Here is a 19,941-nt window from a genome sequence, read left to right on the forward strand (position 1 = left end):
GTTGACCAGGATGGTCTCGATCTCTTGACCTCGTGATCCACCCGCCTCGGCCTCCCACAGTGCTGGGATTACAGGCTTGAGCCACTGCGCCCGGCCTGAATATTCTAAAGAAGTAAAAATAAATCTATTTGTAGAGATTTATTTCAAAACAATACCTTTTAAAGAAAAATATGTTTTGTGCTGGGATGCAATCTTATTCATCACTTGATAAATGATGCTTTTAATTCAGATAGAGTAATTCATAACCAATTTTTAGATATAGCAGACTTGCCATTCCATTTCTATAAAATAAAAATGCATTGTAATGTTTACATTGATTAGCAATAATAACAACACAGTAGTAGTAACAGCATATTACCTAAAATCAGTGGTAATAATGTCCTACAATGATAATATCGTACAAACTTAAAAGTGAGATTTTCTTTAAAATCTTTTGTCGTACTCTTGAGAGAAAGATAGAAGGGAAAAAAACGTCACTATAGAAAATGCTTTTTCATGACTGTTTCCAGAGCAATTGAGGGTAGAAGGAAAGAATAGTCAGAGATTGTTTCAAATTTAATGTGAAATAAACCATTACCCTTAAGTATTCAGCAATGGCACAGTTATATTTCATGCCAGGTATTTACAGTTATATTGAGTGGGTTTTTGTATTTAATGTTATAATCATTCAACTTGGAATTTCCTATTAAATACAATACTATAAAAAAGATTTCGGTACAGTTTCCTGGTGTGTTTGAGGCTGTTCACTCTGCAAACACATAAATAAAAATACATCTAATTGGTTTGTGGCATTTTGGGATTTTTTTCAGAAGGAATGTACTTTAAAAAAAAAAAATAAGTTAGTGCAGTTTTCTTTCAAAAAATTGGGCTTCTGTATTAAATAATGCTAGTCCAAACTTGAAAAATAAGAATTTTTAGGACTGGTAAGCATCTTTGTCCTCTCAATAAAAAGGAAAAACTTAGAGACTCTCTTTCTATCTGCCCTCATCCTCCCACCAGCTTTTGAAGTTATAGGTATGAAATATTTGAGTTTTTAAAAAATCTACAGGGATACCTTTTAAATAAAACATTTCTTTATTATCATAAGTAATCTGTAAAACATGTAAATCTGAATATTTAAATAAAATATTCCTTTATTATAAGTAACCTGTAAAATAATAGTGACAGCATTTGTAATAAAGTCCTTAAGGTTAAATCATCCTTATTATACTTAAAATAATCCCAAAGACTCCTAATTAAGTTTTTCTTTCCTAATTTATATTATCTTGTCATGATCTGAATAATTTTGGTGATGTTCTTAAATGTCCTATTTCTGAAATAAATAGATTATTGAAAAAGGCCTCTGAAACAAAGCAAATAAAATAATGAATAGAGGGAAACAGCTTTTAGTCTTATCGCTAATGGAATCATGTTATTGAGTATTCTAAATTATGGAAGATGCCAAAGGTCATTTAGAGCCAGACCTCCCATAACGAATTCTTAACTTGAATTGGCTTTAGAAAAGGGGGGTCCATGAAACTCCAAAATTGTATGCTTGGTATTTGTAAGTGCATGTAAACAAAAATTTATAGCTTTCCCCAGATTCTGAAAGGAGCCCTTAGCCCTCAAAATAATAAAAACCTCCATTGAAAATACGTAAGACATTTTAGTAGGGACTTTGTGGTCAGAGGTCTGAGTTTGAATCTTAACTCTGCTATTCTCCATCTGTAGGGTCTTGGCAAACTCCCTAATCTGTCTGAGATACTGTTTACTTTCTAATAAGTGCAGGTAAACAACATAGAATTTACAGGTTAGTAAGAGCTTTATGAGATCACTATGAGATTCAATATGTCAGTGTATTTTTGCCCTGACATATTGAAGTTACACAATAATTCTTTCCTTTCTCCCAGTTTCTCTCCTCTAAGATGACGGGAATGGTTAGCTAAAGCAACTGAGTGTTAGCACAAGGGTTCCTTCTCTGCTGCTTGATATCACACATGGGTATATCTAACGCTGACTTCCTACAGGAGTCAGTACTCTGGGACAGCCTTCACTTGTGGATTTTTATGATGGAAAGTAAGCACATTAACTGCAATATGGCCCAGGGTGACGCTTGACATTTCTATGTTTTATTTTTCTTAAAAAAATAATTTAAATTATTGCCTTTCTTCTTATTATGGAAGAAAATATAAGACTGTTGACTGTTCACTAAGCCGAAGCTTCCCTTTTTGCCCTCAAAGCTTTTCTCAAGGACATTAAACACTCTTCCTAATTACTTTTTATTGATTCCTTGACATTTCTACTCAACATTGACTGCTTATTTTTAGGAAACAAAGAAGCCTAAGTGAAAAATGTTAATGGTGCATTTGAAACTGCAAAGTTCAATATTTTAGTCACGCCTCTCATATGTAATTATAGGTAAAAACTATATAACATTTTTGCCATGTGCCTCAGCTCTCTTATCACAGAAGTAAATAGAAAGTTCTATGATTCTCAGATTTCTTCCATAGCTTTAATTTACTTTGAACAAATCCATGACTTACCTTGCCATATTCAAATTTTATTATTCATTTTTATTTTTATTTTTTTGAGACAGGGTCTTACTCTTTTGCCCCAGCTGAAGTACAGTGGCGTAAACTGCAGCCTCAATTTCCTGGGCTCAAATGATCCTTTCACGTCCGCCTCCCAAGTAGCTGGGACTAAGGGCCCGCACCACCATGCCCAGCTAATTTTTAAATGTTTTTATTTGTAGGGACAGGGTCTGGTCCTGCTATGTTGCCCAGGCTGGTCTCGAACTCCTAGGCCCAAGCAATCCTTCTGCCTCAGCCTCCCAAAGTGCTGGGATAGAGTGCAATGAGCCTGGCGCATATATATAGTCTCAAGAGGTCCTAAGAACATGCTTCCTGTATTTCAAATTTTAAATAGGTAAAGATAAGGCTTGGCATAGCCTGTTGAATAAAATTTAGTAAAAATCAGTGGAGTACTGAAGAGACTGATGAAAATTACACAGATTAACTCACATTTTACATTCTTCTTCCAATTTTGCAGTTATTTGCCATTAGTAAACACTTTAAATATGTCTGGCACTCTGATTTTTAGCATTATTTTTGTTAGGGGTAACTATGTAAAGCAAGTCTGATTAGATGATCCTCATATGTAATTTAACCAAACAAAAGATGTCTTATGTTAACTACTTAGAACAGCCCATTTCTTTAAATGTTGCTCATTTAAATTACTTGACAGTCAGGAATTAACTTTTAATTAAGGAGTGCTACCATCAGACTTATTTTTAAGAGTTTATTATGCGGGATTTGCATATTATATACAAATAGAGGTAAAATAAAATTAGAAGTCGACAAAATGAACCTAACATCAAATGTCCCTGGAGATAATTTTTTTATTTTATATAATTTATCTCCATTTCTTACAGAAATACTTTTTTTTTTTGTCTTTTCTCCTTATCTCTTTGCTGCATACAATCGGCTTTTAAAGGATCTAGTGGTATTAATGTTGCATTGAGGTCAATCGGAAATCTTATGCAAATATTAAATATTGCACATGCATCACAACTAAATTTAGCATTTCACTTGGAATAGTTCCTGATGCTGTAACTCCCTGATGATGTTTATAACTCAGCATATTTATATTTGTATGTGCATTTTTATGTATATGCATTTCTCTTACTTTTGTCTTATAAAAAAAGTAAAGTATGTATTCTTTTCTAACTTTTTTTTTCCTAGCTTTACAAACTAAATGGAAATTAGGTTGTTTTTTAAAAAATATTTTTTAAAAGGAAAATGATGATAATCGGAATGGAGGTTAAATAAAATCCCTTATAACACTCCAGCACTGTGTGGTCACATCATTGAAAATCTGATAACTTTCCTATTCTAATTTAGTCTAACTCTTCAAATCAGGTTGGTTTTCTAGTGCTTAGGAAAGCTTAACAAAAAATTTATAACCATTTTATTCTAAAACAGACAACAGAAAACTAGATAATGTTGACTGAGCATTTTCCAGGAGTGTAGACTAAAATAGCATCAATTTGACAAACATTAGCCTTCTTCCTTCTGCTAAGAATGCACAACCTAAAAGTAATATTTTAAGTCACATTCCCTGACAATATAGTTTGCAAACTTAGAGAAATATTCAGAAGTGATGCTTGCTAGGAAGTAGAAGAATATGGTGTCTCTAATGGTCTTGTTTGTTGGTTTTTAACTACAAGGTGATGTATATAGTTCTGGAATAAAAGAGGCATTGCAGGGCAGAATATTTCAATGGCTATATTATGGGCTTAGCGTAACCTGCCTTGGATTTCCTCTTTATTATTTTGAGAGCAAAGGCATGACATTTAACTTTCTTCAGCCTCAGTTTTTTTCAACTGTGAGAAAGACAAAGTGATTCCTGTTTCTTAGGATTATTGTAAGGACTAAAGGCGTTAAAATGCTAGAATGTCTGGCACATAGTAGATATTTAATGAATGTCAGTTTATCTTGTTTTAGCTGAGAATTTTCATGCTTTACTATACAGATAACTCTTGAATTTTACATGCATTCATCTCTTCTCCAAAAAAAGGGAACCAGAAAGAAGAGAAGCAAAGACATACCTTCACAATGCCCAGCTAACATTATCAATGCCAGGCACCGACTGGCCTCGGTAAACATGATTTCTACTTCAAAAGACAACATTACTGTAAGAAATGATTGTTACATTATCAAGTTATGCTATAAAGTTACACTATGAAGTTGTTGTACTATAACGGGGAAAGAAGATGTTTAAGAACCAAACATGCTATCCAGAGCACGCCTTCATTTTTGCAATTACAAAATGTCTTTCTTTCTTTGGGTCTCATTTCTCCAGTTCTTCCCTCTTGATCTACCTTGAAGATCACCTATAACCAGAACATGATAAATAGCAGGCTCAGTAGAAATGGTAGTTGTGAGCACATTTAAAGTGCTCTGTGATGTTTTACTTTCAACTATATTGATATATAATTGATGATGACTCATTCTATAAATATGACTGTAAAGAATGAATACATTTATTTCTTCAATAATACAAAAAGCAACAGAGTGGTAGTCCCAGAATCTTAGTTCTGCTTTTAGCATTTCACACCCAGTAAGTTGGATAATGGATGACAGCGTAAGCCTGCATAGGTAATAAGTCTGACATGGCCCTTTCCCTTACATTTTCTTCCTTGAGCCAATAATGGCTTTGATGGTTCAGTCTCTCTGTACTTTGTAGAAATCATATCCCAAACAGTATTTTTTAGGCATCAATTCTAGCATGTGAAAGAATCCAGACAGTCGCTCTGATGTTCATGTTTCTGGGACAGAAAAGTGTTTATCACAGGTAATGATAATTCAATTCAATTTGTTATGCCTTTCTTTACTTTCAAAGTTAATTTCCACTTTGGGATGCTGTATTTTGTGGAAATTGTCAATAAAGAGTCTACTAGCCTTACATGTAATGGTAAGCAGGAATATTTGATACTTTTTTTTTTTAAGTTAAAGGAGTCATAAGTAGGGATCGAGTGAAAAGTGAGGGGGAATTTAGTATGTCTCCTCCCATTTGGCAGCAACAGCACATGTTATTCAATCTTTAAATAAATTTTAAGGAACTTGTCTCTTATTATAAATTATGCCTGAAGAATTAGAAATGCTATACATAAAAATTCTGTCTTTGGAATCAGTACAGATCCGTGTCAACCTCGTTAAAATGATGACTTCTCATCTAGCTTCAAACATTCATTTTTACCTTATTAAGTCATAAAGTTTAGCTAAGCATTGAGGGTATGTCCTTTTTGTTACTTTGATTCTGAAATCCTCCTGATGATTTTTAGGGTAGTTATGGTTAAGATTTTGGTGCCATGCGTGATATTTTTCCTACCATTACTGTGATGCTGATGGATTTCTTCTGTTTGGACCTCTGCTCTAGTGATTCTCTGATCTAAACATGGTTGGAACTTTGTACTGACCTCATGCTATGCCTAGTCATAGAGCTTGTAAAATACAGCCAAAATTTTATTAATTCAGCTATATCTCTTGTCTCTAGAACTGGATCGTTTATGACTCATCTCTCAGGGTTGTGAAAGTGGTCAGTTTTGTTATGTTGAGCCTGAAGCACTGGTCCCACAAATCAAAAGCCCACGTGACTTAATTCCTAGCTCAGTCGTCTTTTCTCTTTTGACCTTTGTGTATATAGTTAGTGTACCTGTCTCTAGAAAGTGATTCCAGCAACATAGATCACATGGGCCACTTAACAGATTAAATTTCATTAGACTTATCAATTAAGTTCCTTTGTTGCCATATTGCTGCTGTAATAGTCCTATGTAGGAAACTCCAACTTCACATCAGGATTTGAAGCTAGACTTTACCATAAATTGCAGCAGCTTCCAGAGTGTCAACCCAAGAAATATGGTACATTCAAAAAGAAGGAACAAACTAAGACAAGTAACAAGCCCTGTGCATCAAAAATCCTTCTCGTTTCAGTAAAATATCCTGTGACTATCTGACTTTAGCCCCTGAAGAGCATTATAGCTTTATTTACCTTACAAAAGTGGCATCCTAAGCCTTCCTAATTAAATTGAATTTCAAATTCATTATCTAAATTCTAAGAAATGCTGAATTTTCACAAAGCCAAAATCCCGCCTCCTCTCTCCTTTTCTCCCATACATCCACCATCAGATTTTTTTGTTGTTAACTTTCTGTCCAATAATTCATGAGTAAGTTTAAAAAAAAAGTGTGGACTGAATTTTCTGTTTTCTGTGGATATTACTGTGGGTTTGCCCATGCCTAGTTTCAACTTTAAAGGAAATATGCATATATATATATATTTTATATATATATATAAAATATGTGTGTGTGTGTGTGTGTGTGTGTGTGTGTATTTGAGATGGAGTCTCACTCTGTTGCCCAGTCTGGAGTTCAGTGGTGGAATCTCAGCTCACTGCTACCTCTGCCTCTCTGGTTGAGGCAATTCTCCTGCCTCAGCCTCCCAGGTAGCTGGGATTACAGGCATACACCACCATGCCCAGCTAATTTATGTATTTTTGGTAGGGACGGGGTTTCACCATGTTGGCCAGACTAGTCTCAAACTCCTAACCTGAAGTGATCCAACTGCCTTGGCCTCCCAAAGTGCCGGGATTATAGGTGGGAGCCACCACACCCAGCCAAGAAGAAATATTTTGACACTATGAATGCATTTGTCATTTCCATTCTGTTTTATCCATGTGTTCTGCTTGTTTATCTTTGTAGCAGTCATTTACATTGAAAATAATTGACAGATGAAATGGTGTTATGTTCTAGAAAATGAAAACAGACAAATGAACAAAATGGCCAAGTAGGTGTTTAAAGACTTAAATAGAGCAAAGGATAAAATGGTATGTTTTTAAATGTTAAAGAATGATGATGATGTATTTTAATAGTATTGTTAACTAATGAATCAATTGATATTTAGTCTGCCTAAAATTATATTTGGCTTCAAGACGGACTACTGCTATCAATTGATTAGACTGAAAACAAGCAAGAATCTAGACAATGCAAATGGGGGAAAATTAATGAGATGTCTTGGACACTTTCCTGGCTATAGGAAAAGAGCTTTGATAACAGGAGTCATGAGATATAATTAAGCACAGAGTAACATACATACTTATTTATCAGTGAATCCTGCAGTTCCTGATCATTCCTTCTATAGAAAACTACAGAATAAAAATCAGCCTTTCAGTCAATGGGTGACAGAATGCATTTTGATTTTTCAAGGAAAGGAAATCCCTGATCACAGGCATGCACACACAAATGCACATGTGCACATGCACACAAACACACATGGACAAGTGCAAGTGCATGCATGCATAGTACTTTGGCAAGTGGAGCATTCACTCCCTAAGCATGAGCCTCAGGCCAGACTCAGTGGTCATGATAGACCCATGTAGTCATTTGACAGATTTTAATAACCTTTTTATGAAAAGCAGCATGAAGGATTGCTGATTTAAGACAGGATCTTGCTCTGTTGTTGCCCAGGCTGGAGTGTAGTGGCACAAACATGACTCACTCTAACCTTGAACTCCTAGATCTCAGTTTCCCAAGTAACTGGGACCACAGGGAAGCACCACCATGCTCAGCTAATTTTTTAAATTTGTGTAGAGACAGGACCTTGCTGGGTTGCCCAGGCTTGTCTTGAACCCCTGGGCTCATGCCATCCTTCCGCCTCAGCCCAGAGTGCTGGGATGACAGGTATGAGCCTCTACACCCAACTGGATTGCTGAATTTGTATAACATGTCTCCGGTAACTAAGATCCTTTTGAACTATTACCATGGAATTCGTAGGACTTGTGTGACCTCAAGTCAGTAGAACAATGACTCATTTCCCTCAGGTTTTCAGACTTGGAGGAAAATCCAAGCATCAGTTTTTACTGTGCTACCAGGAAAAAAACCTAATAAAATAACTAAGGCCCTATGTATGGACCTCCTTAATATTCCTTAATGCTAAGCATGAAAGGCATGAGGAGATGATGGGAGCATCTGTACAGAAAAGGTCTTCCACGTATGACTGATGTCTGTTGAGAGACAATGTCATCCCTGTGGTTGAAACTCCAATACACCAAAAAGGTGTGAAACCAAGAAAAGTCTCTGACTCTTTCAACAAAAGTGTTCCGTATTTAAAAAATGTTCAGAAGTAAGGATTTCATATGGAAAAAGCTATGAATATATCAGGCTTTTTTAAATAATAGGATCAGAGGTCTGGTTTCTTCTTCTTAGCAAGGTCTTGTTTTCCTGGCAAGCCATCAGTACAGCCAGCCTGTCATCTGTGAACTCTTCCCTTGCTGGGGTTCAGAAGTGTAACTCCTGCACACGTCTTTCCATTATGGGAGTCACTGGATTCTGTGGTTATTGAATTAGAACGTGCCTCACTAGGTGTTGGCTATGCCTATTTAAGCAGAACTGGAAATGCGAATTCCTGCTATACATATTTCATATTGCAAAGTGTTCTGCTTTTTGAAAGCTTTTGAGTAAATGGCAAATCTCAACTGAAGACTTTGACTATTCTCCAGGAACTGCGTGGAAGTATGAGGAACTGAATGGGAAGAATGGACATAGCCTAGCATTTGGTTTTGAATGCTTTGATTTTTAGGTGGCTTTGTAGTAATGGATGGAAAGAGCGGAGACCTGTGTTAAACACATGCTTGCAGTGCCTACAAAAATGCTTTATGTTTTAAGAGAAGAGGGGGAAGACCTCGGTCATTCTGAGTTATTACAGCTCCAGGAGATGGAAGTGTTTTATTAGCCCATAGACATGGGCAGATACAGTGCTACCAGGAAAAAACTAATAAATTATAACTAAGGTCCTAAGTATGGACCTCCTTAATATTCCTTGTGTCTGATGATTCAGGGAATTTAGCCAGGCAGACTGAGATAAGGCCCTGACCTCTCCTCCACTTTTCTTTTTATGATCATCTTCCACATGCCGTTTTTTGGTCTAACTATGACCAACATGATTTCCATTAGATTTTTCTAACAACTGCATGGTGTGTGTGTGTGTGTGTGTGTGTGTGTGTACACGTGTGCGTGGGTGTGTGTATGTGCATAGCAGCAAGGCCAGATGATGATAATAGAACGCAGAACTCCTGTTTTTTAAAAAATAGTATGTAATGTAGAAAAGGAGTGTACACACCTGTTTGCTGTCTTCCCATTGAACAACAAGGTTGAAAGCCAACAGTAGAAGAACAGGTGCTTGTTAGGTTTGAATGTGGAGCCCCCAAAATTTTAAAAAAACAAAGAAAAAGCACAGGGTTTTAGGGAGGGCATCTTTAGGTATAACGTAAAGTTAATTTATCATTTTGGCCCTGTTCCCGTAAAGACACAGAATATGCAGTAGTACTACCGCCCCATGGCTTCTTTCTCTGACCTAAAATGTATATTCTCTTTAGAGAAACAAGAACTATTACGGCCTGCTAGTCCTGGGGCTGGGTGAGGGGCAAGAAAAAAAGGCAGCCATTTTCTTTAAGTAAAGCACTTAAAATTATCTGTTTTTTTGAAACGTTGTTTTGTTCCTGTTCAGGTTGGTCAGGAGTGAAATGACATACAGTATTGAAAAAAGTTAGATTTTCGTGTGTTATTTGGTTACTATAGAATTTGTACTGGAAACCTAAAAACTGCAGGTATATATTTAATAACACATCATATTACAGGGAGAGATGTTTTGCTACTCTGATCACGAACTTGGGAACAAGGAACTCCTGGGAGTTGTGGGAAAATATATGGACTGAAATTAGCCAAGTGTTATGGAGCAAGATTCATATGCTCAAACATGCTTTTACTACTTCATTGCTTTATATGCAGCAATTTTTGGCCTCAGTGAGGAAAATGTTGTGCTCCTGGAAACATAAACTGGCTATTTATGTCCACAACCATCACACAAACACAGAACTGCAATAATTTGGCTAAATGGTATGTAGCAATGTGCAGTCTGGGGTTTTAGAGAGGCGCGTTTCAAACCGCACGTGCGACATCCTGAGGAATGTTAGTCAGGCTTCTTGCCTGCAGAGCCACTATTCAAAGAGGCCTGGCTCAAACCCGAAACACTTGGAAGATTGTGTCTAAATCCTGGAACCATTTTTTGCTGCACTTTTAGAGAGCCTTCTTGCTGCAAAGTACTGAAAGTTTAGATTTTTAAAAACATTTTTCAGAAATCATTTCCTGGAGCGAAAATGCTTCTATAACTCCTAGGCACATCACTGCCTTCATCGTCTGTGTAAAAACATATCATTTCAGCCCAGTTATGGTATTGCCCATTCTTAATGGGATCCTTTGTATCAACAGACGTGGTACAGTGAGATTCAGAAAGCACAGTGACAGCTTCAGCTGTAACAGACATTTTGGTTTTACCGACGAGTATTGAATATTGAAAATGGGCCTCGGTTCCTCTGTTAACATGATGACTGTTTCCTACATTGTGGGAAAAGTAATGAGAAAATGTGTGATAAGCAGTCTGAATGCCTTAGAAAGAGGTGCAGTACAAGGTGTGAAATACAAAGGAACGCCAGCAGTTAGTGCTTCTCAAATTGTACTGTATATAAATATAAAGTAGTGTTATTCCCTGAATGTGAGCCCTATTCTTTTTTCATCATTATCTTTCGAACACTCTTATCCTCAAACCCTCTTCTACCCTCACCCCGTTCACTAGTCTCCTGATCTGCATTTTCTCCCCTTTCAAAGGCTGTAGAATAGACCATTAATTTTATTAATTTTGGCCCTATTCAAAAGCCTAATTCTCTTCATGGTCTGCATCTTAAACATTAATTACAACCAGGTTATCAAGGGCTTCTCTGGCATGGAAAAGATAAGTATTCTCTGGTATGGAGAAGAAAATTATTATTTTATAGCTTCATTAACTTCACCTCCGTAACTGTAATCCATATCCTAGTCAAACTGAACTACTGCCTTTCACCACCAAACGTGACATTTATTTTCTTACGTCCACATTTATTTGTTTTTTTCCCTTTAGTGGAATGCCTTCTTCTCCTACAACCATGGGCCAAATTCACCTTCTTCATATATGACTCTTTTAATGTATTTCCCATTCTTCATATTTATTGTTAGATTCCTATCTGACTGACCTAACTAATTGATATTTTCTGTTGCTCCTGTGAATATGATCACATAATTTCACTGGGTTTTTTTGATAGTTACTACTGCTATCCAACCATATTGTCTTCAGATAATGATTATTTTATCTTCTCATTTTCTAAAGTTATATCATAATTTTTAAATTCCTGCCTTATTGCATTGGTTAGAACATTAAGAGCAATGCTGAATAGTAGCACCGATAGTCAATATCCTTTACTTGTCCTTGACATTCACGGAATTCTCCCCTAGAGTTTCAGTGTTAAGGATCATTTAGATTATTAGCTAAGAGCAGATGTCTTTAAATGATACAGAATATCATTCTAGTTGTACAGTATAGACATGTTTGGAAAAACCTAAAATCATTATATTTTGCATTTTTAAATTTTAAATATAAATGTAAGCATATATTTAAACAAGTATATATATAATATCCATTTAAACATGCATATTAAAAACCTGAAAATACAAAGGATTGTGTAATGAATCTCCATGTAGCCATCACCACTTCAGCAGCTCTCAGTTTTGTTTCAGCTTGATCCCAGTCATTTCCCTCCACTCTTACTATTTTGTAGCAAATCCCAGACATCTTATCATTTAACGTATAAATATTTCAGTATCTCTAAAAGATAAGGACTCTTCTCTTTTTAAATATAGCCATAACATATTTGACAAACATAAAAATTAATGATGACCCCTGAACATTATTATTCATTGTCTAATCCATGATCAGACTTCCTACATTTATAGCTGTTTGAATCAGGATCTAAATGAGATTTGCAAACATTGTGATTGGTTGCTATATTTCTTAACACTCTTTTAAGTGTTGATCTTTTGAATCTTTCTCCTTTTTTCACTCTTTGTTTGATTCTAGCTCTAGCTCCCTGTGTCTCTTTTTTCCACGTTTATTTATTTATTTTTTTAAGGAAAGTTATTTGTCCTGAAAAGTTCTCTGGGTTTTATTGCATCCCCTCTGATACCACTTAACTTAGTTCCTGTAGGTTACATGTATGTGGATGTTTGATTAAATTCAGGTTTGATTTTTAAGGATAATACTTAATAGTTTTTTTAAAAATTGGCTTTCTAATTTCATCAAAGGTTGATTCAGTATCCATTGAAATGACCATATGGCTTTTATTTGCTGATGTTCCATGGTATTTTTTAAAATGTGTTGAGTAAAATAATGAATTTACCTTATGATTTATTTCTTTTGACCTTTCGTCTACTTTCATTTCTAAATGGGCTTAATTGATGAATTAATTGACCTATGTCATTAAATGTCACATGGTAATTTCAGTAGCTTCTTGAATAACTGAATCCTTGATTCTTGTTGGGTGTTCAGCCCTCTTTGTTTTGACTTGTTTTGTTTGGTGCTGAAGACTTGACTAGTTTGGAACCTGACAGGTTAACATTTTCTACATTGGCATGACCTTCTTCCACCCAAAATGATCCTGGTAGAAAATGCAGAGTATAGTAAAGAATGTGTGCTTTCTACATTTAGCCTGGTGAGATCTATAAATCTACCAAATTAAGACAGTCAAATAGACTGCTGATATTTGATTTGCAGGCTAGACGGATTCTGCTCCTTTAGAATCTAAGTATTGATGGAAAAAGATTCAAGGGACAGCTTGAAAGTTTGTGGACTCCCAGCTATGGAAATTTTATACACATATAAAACTGTCAGTGATTAGTAGAAAATATATAGCAAAACTGTGTTTCTGGAGTTGGCTTCTTAGGTAAGAAAAGATTATTGGCTTTGTGAAGAAGAAAATGTACCTTTCTTGTAACTCCATTTAGTCAGTTATCCACTGTGGGAAGATACTTTTCTTCTTCTTTGGAAAAGCTATGACATCTTCCAAGGTATTTGTATATTGAGATGTTTCTCTTAAGAAATGGTAGACTTAAGATGATTAGACTGTGTTATGAGTAAAACGCTCTGTCTGAAAAAAAAAAAAAAAAACAGCAACTTGTAGGTTTGAAAAATAACCTTTCCTGGCAATCTTATTTTTCTAAGGATAACACTGTCTAATGACACCAAATTCATTTGCTCAGCAACTGCTGGGAACTTAGAATCTGCTTTCTGTTTAGCTACAAATGAGATCAGTGTTACAACAAAAATTATAATTTTGTTTTATGAGAAGAAACACCCAAAGGTCACTTTTCATTCTGCTGAATAGGAAGAAATAATATCAGGGTCTGCCCAGAGAGCTTGTAAGGGAGAGAGGAATCTTATCCACTTTAGGAAGCATTTTCTAATTCATTTATGTGACCTTGGGCAAGCCTTCCCCTGTGCACTTTTGTGAATTCTTAGCTAGAGGTATTTGATTAAAGGCTGCAGAACTATACTTTTGAGATGATCTGTATGCTCCTTAAATATATAGGATCAACTATACATGTGCTAAGATCCTTGATAGTCCTATCATTCTGTATGTGTTTGAGCCATGCCAAAGCCCAGGTTCATCAGTTAAACCAGTTAATCTCCATTGGCCCTTGGTGTCAACTTGTTCTTTGGACAAAGTGTCACCTTGTAAGAAGTCTACAAACCTCTAAGTGCTCCCAGCGTATTAGCTAAGTCCTGAGCTCCATGGGGTTGGATGCCCTAATTCTGCTTTAGAAAGTCCTGATTCCATTAATGGTCTCCTGAGAATTCTCCCTGGCTTCCCTTTTTGTTTCTTGAGCAGAGTTCAGTCAAGGAGAGGTCAAGAGAGATGATATGTTACTTCCAGTCACTATATTGGCTCTGGGAACCTCCAACTCTATGCAGGTTTTCTTTGATCTCCTCTGGTCACTTTCTTTCCTTTTCAAGTACGTATTTGCTATTCAGCAAAGGATTGAATGACTTCCCAGGAAAAAATGCCAACCCAGAATGACAAGGCATCCACAGTTCTGAGCCTGACTCGGAACCTTTCTTTTGGAAAACTAATGACTCCACCTATCATTCCCTTGGCATCTAGAGAAGCTGCCTTAGGTGGCACAGCTCTTTCTGCTCAGCTTCTGCTCTAGAGCTTCATCTTCAGGAGCCACCTAAGCATCTTTCCCCAGTAGGAGCTCTGTCTGCTCATTGTACCTAATTGTAAAGGAGCTATATTCGGAGCAAGAATAATAATTTCAGATTTCTTTAACTGGACATCAAAGAGCAAGAAAGTATGCAGATTTCTAAATACATAAGCATTGAAGCTACTACAGGTAAGGTTAAAAAAATAATTTTTAGTGATTAGCAGTTTAATATTCAAACATTTAAAATGTTTTAAATGTGCATATTTTATTAAACAATGACGTAGAGTTATTTAGTTAAATTTTCTGTAAGTAACTCATAAAGAACAGTCCTAAAAGCTGTGGGTGAGGACTAATTCATTCAAGGGAAACAGGATCTAATGATTGCTCCCTGGAGTATACACTGTATACTCATGCTAATTCCTGCTAATTGTCAAAGAAGAATAGAGTGACTTTTATCAGCAGTTTGCATTTATATAATGGTCCTGGTCTACTGGTTTTGTCTATCTACTTCACTGATAAGGAAAACACCACTTAAAACAAGCAAGAAAAGCAAGCTATCCTTTACAGCATTATTTTCTTTTTACCCTGTCTTGAGAAGAAAAAACCTAGAATTCTACAGGAAATACTGTGTGATTCCTTGGGAAAATATTAAGTAACAAGCAGAGAACACTCAATTATTTCTCAGCTATTTATTCTGTGTATTTACAAAATGGGCAATAGTATTATTTCCAAAATGTTATTACAAAGTTCATATTAAATTCCACATACTATAGACATGACACGATTTTAAAATATTTTGTACTTTAAAAAATTATCATAATACATAATATGTAATATTGTAAGCTTAATTCTTGTAATTTGGAAATTCAGTCAGAAATATTAAAGAATTGTGTTGATCTTGAAAGAGTAAACTAATCATGTGTTTATGATGTTAATTCCTCTTAACTCAAATTGTTCAATTTTATTTTATAAAGATATTAAGTGACTATACATTTTTGACAAGTAGTTTTGATAAAGTTAAACATAGACTCATGATACTTACTTAATGCTTTATAATCATTCAATGATTGTTGCTCCAAATTAGGTCATTTTTCTTCACATTTTGCAGAAGAATAATTTCCTAAGAAACAACTCTTGAGTTCTGCTTATACATGTAAAATTGCAGTCTAGACAGAATTTCCTTTTTTACTTTTCTTTGTTCAATATTTATGTGATTAGTAATAGTAACAGTATCATATATTTGTGTGCAATGTTGCAACTGACAAAGTGTTTTAATAAGCTTGGCAACAACCCCTTGGTATCTCATTCTTGCTGCTGAATTTTCGAAGGCAGGTAGATAGAAGTCCCACAGCTAATAATTGGCAGAATTGTGCCTTGGACCTGATTCTTTCAAGCCAACTTCAGTGTTCATTTCACTACATTTTGTCTATGAAGGTTTCCTTCTAGGGAGAGTTGGTTATGGTCTTTCAGTTTTCAACCCCAGTGATTTTGATTGTTATCCCTATGTCCTGCACATAATTGATAACAGTCATTAAATAATTATGGGCCAGAACAGTGACTCACACCTGTAATCCCAACACTTAGAGGGGCTAAAGCAGGCAGATCACAAGGTGAAGAGATCGAGACCATCCTGGTCAACATGGTAAAACCCTGTCTCTACTAAATATCCAAAAAGAAATTAGCTGGGCATGGTGGTGTGGGCCTGTATTCTCAGCTGCTTGGGAGGTTGAGGCAAGAGAATTTCATGAACCTGGGAGGAGGAGGTTGCAGTAAGCCAAAATCACGCCACTGCACTCCAGCCTAGCGACAAGAGTGAGACTCCATCTCAAAATAAAACAAAAGAATTGTGGAAGGAGATGAGGAAGAAAGGAAGGAAGGAGGAGAAGAGGAAGAAAGGAAAGAAAGAAGGTGGGGAGGGGCAGGCTGCATGGAAGAAAGAGGGAGGACATGAAGGAAGAAGGGAATCCTGTTGTGTGGTAAATGATTTTTGGAGCCCTGAAATGATGGTAGTAGTCCCCAAGTTCTCAGCTATTTCAGAGAACTGTCCAGATTCCCCAGCAATGATCATTTGTCCTGACCTTTTTTGCCAAGGCAGACCAGGTCTAGAGTAAAGTACTAGAGAATACATTCTCTGGTATTAAAAGGAATGGCCCAAACCACAATTACTTTTGCACCAACCTAATAGTAAGTTACTGCTTTACCTTATACTTTCTTCCTCATGATATTGTAGTTGCTGACATACCAAGGAAAGTGTGTTTGGGATAAAGTGGTCATATAAGTGGCAAACATCAAAGTAATATCAGATTTTGTAGTGTTTTTCTAACTGCTGTTCATTTAGCAGTCACTACTTCTAGTAGTAACTCCCAAATTGTGAAAAACTAATCACAAATCAGAGGGAGACGAGGTTTAGGAAACACTGAATGAGTGAGATCTACTTCACCTCCTTCCTGGACCAACTATGGGCCGGGCGGGGTCATCTTTTATATATTGAAACATATTTTATCTTCCAAATCTTTACCTTTAATACAAGTCCTCCTAGCTCCCCCAGAAAGAATGCTGCTTGCTCTGTTTGGCATAGGACCCGCTTTGTCTGTTTCATTATGTTCTGGTTGAATTACCAAGTGGAAACTGATTTAGGAATACTGAGTGTATACGGCACAGAGAAAAATTATCACTGCAAAATTTATCGGCCTGTGTAAGACTGTCAGGGCACTGTGTTCCAATTGGGAGACCGAAAGGAAACCTGGCAAAAATCTGAAGAGTGTATGTAGCACAATCTCCATCCCGGGTTCTTCTGACAATTACAACTTATTCCTGTGCTTGGCTGGTTCAGAGCAGCTGCATCCAGTCAGTTGACACTTCGCATCACCTGGGAGCTCCTTGCTGCCTTACAGTTCATGATCATTTTTTGATCTCACTGCTGCTAAAGGAGAAAAGTGCTAAGCATAATAATCCAGGACTGTATGAGATACTTGCTACTTCGTTTCCCTCAAGGAATCATTTTGCTATCAAATACCCCATTACTAGTTTCAGGTAATGATCTAAGATTTTTTTAAATGAATATATCAGAGCCAGGTGCTTCAGGATAGGGTTACAAGGATAATCATTTCAGGGAGATATACTTTTGTTTATAGTTTTTTTAGTTGTTTCTGGTTTTTAACATACGTATTAATCTCATAAGTTGTTTCTAGTTTTTAACATACGTATTAATCTCATTTTGATAATCTCATAAGATCAGAAAGTCTAAGGAAGAGGCATGTCTATCTGTTGTTTATATCACTTGCTATTTTTATTGTTTACATTTTATAAGGAGTGCCTACATTTTGGGGGGAAGTGGAATGTTGGTTTTGTTGTTTTAGCAAAATTGTTGGCATTTGTCCGGAGAGAGCCCAGGCAGTGTTTGCTGTTCAGGTTGCATGAAGGGCAATCTTTAGCAACCTGTCAGAGATGCAAAGGCCACTCGGGTCTGCTTGAGGTTCAGAGTTCCTCTGCAGGACTGCACAGTGACAGCACACTGCAGGTGGCCCATTCAGCACTGTCACCTGGGGCAGTAAGCATACCCAGCTCCATTTGTCATCCTGTGGAATCCTGTCAGCAGTTGAAAGCCTTTAAGCACAAAACCTTTAACATTCAAGGCAAACTTCCTAATATTTTTTAAAGGCAATTGCTGTGGATGAAAATATTAATATATAGCACCTAAATAAGTAGGTTTTCACATGAAGAGAAAATATTAGGTTAAAATTATACTCTGTGTGATATCTAGGAATGTTGTATATTACATGGTTTTACAGACCAAAAATGCAAATCATGTTCCCCTCTTCTTGATGAAGATGTTAAATTGTAAGTGATAATTGATGGTAAAAATCACCTGTCTCCTCATTCTTTCTTATTCCTCTTGTTTAATTTGTTTGGTTCATAGGCCTGGAAAAGATGCCTTGAAATGTAATTTGAAACTAACTTTTTTTTGATGTAATAACAAAATTAGTCTAATTCTTATTTATCCATAGTAATGATTCCAGAATAACATGCATCTCCTTAGAAATAAAGTTCTCCTTTAAAAAAATATAAATAGCATACATCTTCAAAGTCCCCAGATTTCCATTGTCAAGCTTTTTCTCTCATTGAACATGTCCAAATTAAGAGTCTTCCCTACTTGCCCATTAATATTTGCTATTATTCATTGAATGCCAGTTTTTTTTTTTTGCCAATTCCTTTATCTAGATTATTTATAATATCTACAAAATTCTGTAAGAGTGCCATTACCCCTGTTTTCTTAATGGGAATATTGAGCATCTGAGTGGTTAAGTGACTTATTCAAAACCAGTAGGGGACAAGATTTGAACCATATCTGTCCCCAAATTACAAATTGTTTTGAGTGCCTTTTGCTGTTATTCCAAAAAGCCATGCTAAGACCAATGAAAGGGGTCCAAAAACATGCCTTAGACGGGAGAATAAGAGGCAAGCAAGGCCATGAGTAATTCAGAAATGGAATAATCAGATGCTGAGTATTCCAGTCAGATAGAATAAAAATCAAACAGGGGAGAAGACAAAATTAGGTTATGTGTCACAACAAAATGTAGACTTATGAAGGAAATGAACAGGAAAGGCAGAAGAAAATGGAAAAGTAATACATGGCAGGTCAAGTAAAAGTAAACAAAGGTATATGAAATTCACATGGAAATAATAAAACAGAAATTAGTAAGGAAGACAGATAAGAGATTAAAAATTCATAAGAATGTATCAGTAGACAAGAAAAAATATTGCCTCTAAAGTTGGATATTTTTTCCTTAAAAGTGTATATAGAATCTGCACTGGCTCGATACAGTGGTTGTGCTTTTCATCCTGATAATATCATTGATAAACATTGTATACATTAGACATTTTTTGGTTGGGACTGAGTATTGCCCATGCTGTTCCCAATGATATGAGAAGCATCCTGGTACTAAATGCCCTGGTAGCCTGGGGCTGAGAGCTTTGGCCTTGTATAATTCATGTGCCCACTTTTCATGTAAAGTGAAGTTTGACAAGTAAGTATTAAGTTAATCGTATGAAGGTGTTGCAAACCAAAATTGAAACTTATTTCTACCCCTCATTCAAAATGGAGATATTTTGTAGTGCTTTAGTCTACATTTACAGTGATATTAGATTCTTTCCATTTCCTTAAAAGTATGATGGCAGTTGGACATTCAACCATATTCCTCTAAGAAATTAGAGTAGAAAAAAATGGCTTCTAATCTGCATTGTTAATATGTATCTGACTAATAATCTATAATGTTTTCATTGGGAACAAATAAGCCAACTTACTTCTTTTTATACATACTGTACATCATGTCTAAAAAAT

At 35.9% G+C, this 19,941-nt stretch overlaps 1 protein-coding gene across 18 annotated transcripts in view; it reads left to right on the forward strand.

The window, feature by feature from the left end:
• The window catches only part of NRG1 (neuregulin 1), a 1,133,309-nt gene that overhangs the window by 1,073,425 nt on the left and 39,943 nt on the right, over nucleotides 1-19,941 (forward strand). The gene's annotated exons all lie outside the window — the stretch shown is intronic.

This window comes from Cebus imitator, unplaced genomic scaffold (assembly GCF_001604975.1).
Source record: "Cebus imitator isolate Cc_AM_T3 unplaced genomic scaffold, Cebus_imitator-1.0 Scaffold5, whole genome shotgun sequence".
Classification (NCBI taxonomy): domain Eukaryota; kingdom Metazoa; phylum Chordata; class Mammalia; order Primates; family Cebidae; genus Cebus; species Cebus imitator.